We start from the raw sequence: 6,530 nt of genomic DNA, 5'->3' as shown, positions 1-6,530 counted from the left end.
GACTATGTGTTATTTATTTCTTGTGTCATTTACCAAAGTATAGAGTTAATTTATTGGCTACATAATTTATAAACTACCATGCTTATCTTCCTTTTTTTTCAGTAATAATATGATGGTGTATTCATTTTTTTTCCCTTTTTGTTATCTTTACAATGTGCTAATTTATGTATGTGCTCTTGAACTGTGTTTTTTTTTCTTCTCTCACATCAAAATCAGTTTTTAATTATTTTTGTTCTCAAAATTCTGAAATTATTCTTCAATGGTAACTGTTAGTTTTTGCTTCAGCTGAAAAAAAAAAAAATAATGAAAAAAATATATATATATTTAAATGTATTTATGTAGTGAATTATATATATATTTTTTGATTGTATTAAGACATTTCAGGCTCTCTGTGAACTTGGTTGTCTTAAAATTGTGTTTAAATTAATAAAAGTCTGTACAGTTTTTTGGCTTTAAATTGTAAATATTTATAGTTAGTAAAATTATAGGTTTTAGTTTTTAAAATAAATGTGTATTATTCATTTTACAATTATGTATATATTTTTGTAATATTGATCAACTTATATTGTTTTTCTACTTTGTGACTACTTCAGTTGTTTCTATAAAAAGTATTTAACAAAATTTTAAATGTTTATCTCTTATTTTTGACTCAGGATTCAACAAACTGTTACTTAAACAAAAAATGGAGAATAAAGTGTATACACACCTTATCTGTTATTACATTTGATGTAATAGTAATAAAAAAAAATCATAATTTTACTTAAAGTTATTATTCTTATAGTTTAGTTGGTTTATACTCCCTCAATTTCAGAATAAGGTTGGTGTATGTTTGTATTTTAACTCAGGTATAATAATATTAAAATAAGTATCATTGTAAATGAAAAAAAAAAAAAAATTAAAAAGAGAGGGGCCAGGTTGCAGTGATTAAGGTTTAATTTAGATGATTATTAATAACTGATACCTCCCTAGTACATTTCATTTTAATATTTTTTTTTTTTTGTGAAGCTGATGAATATGAGACTTATTAGTTTCACAAAATGTGGTAGATTAATGGATTATTTGACTGTAAGTTTTGCTTTGGATGTGTTGTAGCGTAATGCACAGTACATCACCGATTTGAAGCAAAGTTTTATTGGTGAATCTACATTAAAAATCAGTTTAGTGTCAGCAGTCATGCTGTGAGGTTCTATTGGGCACAGCTGCTTCAATAGGATAAACAGATAAGATTTTTATTTAAATTTAACAATTTTATTATTATTTTATAAGTTGATTTAGTTTATTAAATACGAAAGGGAAGTTAATATTTTTAATTTAATTTTGTTTTGTTTTGTCTTATTCCTTTATTATGTAAGTTGTATAGATATTTATTTATTTATCTTTTTTAAATGTCGGTTACTAGTGATGGGAGGGGGAAGTCCCATTTACACCCAATGTCAATCGGGAAATTACATAAATCGTGCCCAGAAATATACAATAATATTTTAAGTATTAATAAAATAGGTAGGAACCGAGTTAAAGCAGAGACCCAACAAAAAGAACAAGCTAACGCTTTAGTAATGCCCGAAAACTTAATGTTTATATACCTAGTTTTACTTTTAAAAAAAGGAGTTATTAGGGATGTTGACTTAGAATTAAAAGAACCGGAATTACTTGATAATTTAAAAACTATATTCTGACACTCAAAAAATTATTAATGTAAGATGTTTTAAAAAAAAAGAATTATAAATAAAGAAAACAATACTGTTGAGTTAAAACCTACTAGATCAGTATTAATTACGTTCAGATAGTACAAGAGGCGGGAAGAAAAAAAAAGACAGTTATTTCACCCCAATTTTTGATTACTTTAATGAAAACTATGTATAATTGCTAGTCAAAATTGATGAGTCTGCCAAGTATAGGTAGGGGGAATAAAAAATTGCAGCTGTTTCAAAACCTTAAAAAACCTTAATTTTTCATTCGGAACTATATCTTAAAAACTACTAACAATACCAGAAAATAGAGCTATTTACGTCCAATAGTTCTCAAGATTTTAAAAAGCAACATTTCTTAAAAATATACTGAAAGATTAATAGTTAATTTATTTTGAGAAATCTGTTTCTCAGGAACTATGTGATGTATAGATGTCTTTTAGCACTCAAATTAAAGCCAGTTTAATGTACTAAAAAGTATTTTCCGACCTTTGTCTTTGTAGGAATAGTAGTTTTCTAAATGCTAAAATAAATTGATTTATAGTTGTTCTGACAATAATTTTGATTTATGAATAGCTTTATTTCAGAAACCGTAGAACATACAGATGTCTGCCAGCACTCAAATTAAAGCTAGTTAAATTTACTATAAAATAGTTTATAACATTTATCTTTGTAGGAGTAGTAGTTTTTATGATATTTGACAAAATATATTCATAAATTGTTGATTTCTGGTTGTTCGAAAATAAGACGTACATATGTCTACCAGCACTCAAAATAAAGTAAATATAACTTACAAAGTAATTTATGACAAGTATTCCTGTAGAGGTAGTTTTTATGATATTCACATATTAATATAAATTTGGCACATCAAAATTTGCCCGAACAACTAGAAATCAATTTATTTTACCAAATGTCATGGAAACTACTCTATGAATATAAAGGTCATAGACTATTTTACAGTCCATTAAACTAGCTTTAATTTAAGTGCTAATAGACATCTGTATGTCAAATGGTTTTTGAGATATAGATCTTTTTCAAAATAAATTCACTAACTACTGATGTTTTAGTACATTCTGTACAACATTTTTATGAAATGTTGCTTTTTAAAAAGCTATATCTTGAGAACTATTTACATAAATAGCTCTATTAGAACTTACATTTTAGTAAATTTACTCTACTTTCAATGATGTTCTCTTAGATTTTCTATTTTTGTTGGTAGTTTTATAGATATAGAGATCCGAATGAAAAATTAATTATTTTTAACGTTTTGAAACAGTCAACATTTTTTATTCCCCCTAGGTATACTTGGCAGACTTATCGATTTTGACTAGTAAATGTACATAGTTCTCATTAAAGTAATAAGAAATTGGGGTGAAATAACTGACTTTTTTCTCCTCTTGGGCTCTTGTACTAAGAAGTCATATTTTGGCTGGAACAATACACCATTTGAGGAGAAGTGCACCCATACATCCAATGTCAGACTTGTTTACGTTACTGTCATAGTACTTCCCAGTGTTAAAATACTGTAATTCGAGGCAGGATGCTGGTACAGGACTAAAGACCAGACCTACAGACCGATAATAAACAGTCTCTCAAGACAAATAACATCCCTTATGTCGCAGTAGAAAACGTCCCTAAGGCATGAACAACTACGCCGCACTCACTACGATCCCAAAAACTTCTGGAAACTAGTCCGAAGTCATAACACCAAATCGAAATCGGTGAAACTCCACCGAGGCGATGAGCTCCTCACTCCCAGAGATTCGGCAGACGTTCTATCTGACTTACCTACAACGTGGCAATGCACTCACCGTCTCTATATACCACCACCAACCTCAGACTGAAAACTCACAAAACACCATTTTCTCAACCTATAAAGACCTGACTGCAACACTGAGGAAAACGAAGGGAAACAAGTCCACAGGAAAGGACAACATCTCTTATGTCCTACTCAAACAGCTCCCCAGAAAAACCCAAATGTTTCTCCTCAACTTATACAACTCCTGCTCTCACATCAGATACTTCTCAACGGAGCTAGTCCTCATATACATCCGCAAACACTGTGACACACACGACGTCATACCCCCGGAACAAACCGGGTTCTCGCGTGGTGTGAGCTGCTACCACAATGTGGCCAAGCTGCAAAGCGATGCAGCAAACAATCATAATAGGAAACTTGCCATGATCTCACTAGACTGTACACAGGCATTTGACTCTGTATCCCACTCCACACTAATCCAACAACTCAGGCTTCACCAATTCCCGGACCAGCTGGTCGACGGTTATTGGGTCATATATCAGTGATCTTAAGCCCGTCACTTGTGGCGTCCCCCAGGGTTCGGTCCTTGTGCCAGTTTTATTCATCATATATACTGCCCACATAGTCGGGAGTAAATTTGACGATGCTCAAATATCTGCATATGCTGATGACAGCCATATACTCGGCGAGCATGAATGCAGACGAGGCCATGGACCAGGCCGCCGCAGCGGCCCAACTCATCGCTAACAAACTACGAGACATAAACATTCACATCAACCCACAAAAAACAGACGCCATCGCTTTCTCATACAAGAAAACTCCCAACAGAGCACCTAAACTCAACGAACAGACAATACAAACCAAGAAACATCTCACATACCTAGGCATTAAACTAGAATCACGTCTATCTTTCACTGCACACATACAGAACTGAATACAAACCGTCAAATCAACATCATACCAACTTAAACACCTTATCTACTCACCAGGGCTGTCACTCAGAGACAAATTACTCATCTACAAAGTAATACTACGACCATCACTCTTACACGGCGCACCGCTACTACATTATCTCTACCCAACAGCCCTGAAATCACTACAATACCAAAACAGTACACTACAGAAGATATGTCGAGGGACATCTCTGGAAAGACGTAACATGACACACATTCATAACGAACTACAGCTAGAACTGTACAACACATCACACGGAGACACATTAAATTCTTTGACAGTCTCCCTGCTTCCTCCAATCCAGTATTCCAGTCTATCAGTCCATCCCCCTTTCCTGCGATTCTACTCCTATGGACGTACTATACAATGAGGCAGGCGAAACATATTTAAAGTTTAAAAGACAACTAGTAGCTGATAGAATGATTTTTTTTTTTTTTATAAATATATAATATATTTATTGTTATTTACAACTGTAAAAAAATATATACAAGTAAATTTGCTGTAGGTGACATAGTTACATGATAAAAACATGTGGAGAATCTACCCATTGATAGAACTCCAATAACATTTCTAGAGGAGAAGATCTCGACGCCATCTTCTTTTCAGACGCCTTTGTCTAGTAAATGTTGTAATAGTTGGAATCGACGAGTAGTTTCCTGTCTTTTCAGTCTTGTATGAGGATTCCATGTCAGTCGTTTGTCTAGATGTAGTCCTAAGTAACGGATCTGTTCGACAGGAATAAATGGGTTATTATTTAAGGATACTGTAGGGCTAGAGGTCAAGGGTTTACGATGAAGGGTAAATGTGATTTAGTGGAATTTATTAAAATTAATTTTAATTCTCCAATTTTGGCACCATTCTTCAAGGGTGGTAGTGTTGGATTTGAGGGTTTCGGATACAATATAAGGATCATTGTTCACTGACGATAGACATGTGTCATCGGCATACGTGGTGAGGATAGTTTTAGGATGGGTTTGGATGTCAGCTGTGAAAACTGTAAAGGATAGGACCAAGGATACTACACTGAGGTAATAGGAATGAATAACCATTGTTGTAATTTACTTTAAATAATCTGTCAAAGAAATAAGAACGGATAATGAGGAACTATGAGAATGTTCTTTAAGGTAAAGCTAGAAATTATAAAAGCTATAATAAAATAGTATCAATGTGTATTCTTATCCTAACCTCGACATAATGGAAAAAGAAAAAAATATGTTCCACTTATATACGATAGATTTTTAAAATATCAACAGCAAACAGATAATTTATTTTCCAGTAATAAATTACCTTTATACACACTCGACCATGATATATTATTTCAAACAGTTAATATTATAATAAACAATAAAATCAATTTGTTACCATCCACTCTGATTAACGCCTTTATCAAAACTTTAATTACAGAAAATTGGCCACATCATATTAATATTTACAGAGATGGATCAAAAGCAAGAGATAATATAATAATAATACTAGCTCTGCAGTTCATATACCAAAGTACAAATACTCCGCACAATATAAATTACCAAACATCACATCTATCTATAATGCTGAATATGTGCTATATTACAAGCTCTAAAGTTCATAAACAGAACAAGTGAAAATAAATTCATAATAATAACTGATAGCATGAGTTCATTATTAACAATTAAAAATAATAGCAATTTAGATAAAGATAACATTTTCGTTAATATACTTCAAGAATACTTTTCTGCAATAAAAAATAAAAAACAAATAATATTTATGAGGGTCAAAGCTCACGTGGGAATTACGGGAATGAGGTATATCGCCTAGCCAAAACTTCTGTTAATCTACCTCATGTTACAGACATAAAACTGCTATATACGGATTTTTTTTATGACGATTAAACAAAACATGTATAAAAATAAAAAAGAAACCCTAATATATATCATGTTGGGATGTTCTGCTTATCAAAATTAAAGGAAAAAATTTCTAAATCCATATAGTAATTAACATCTAACAATCCTGAAGAAATAAGCAATGTCACGCAGTACTTATATTCAATAAATAAATATATTTAGTTTGGATATAATAAATAGTGAGAATACAAATAGATAAATTTAAAACTGGCTGTACGGAAAATTCCAATGCAATCAATATATAAATAT

Source organism: Halyomorpha halys, unplaced genomic scaffold (assembly GCF_000696795.3).
Source record: "Halyomorpha halys isolate HHAL.00 unplaced genomic scaffold, Hhal_1.1 Scaffold45.1, whole genome shotgun sequence".
Lineage (NCBI taxonomy): Eukaryota > Metazoa > Arthropoda > Insecta > Hemiptera > Pentatomidae > Halyomorpha > Halyomorpha halys.
The sequence above is the reverse complement of the archived record's forward strand: the minus strand, read 5'-3'. Positions refer to the sequence as shown.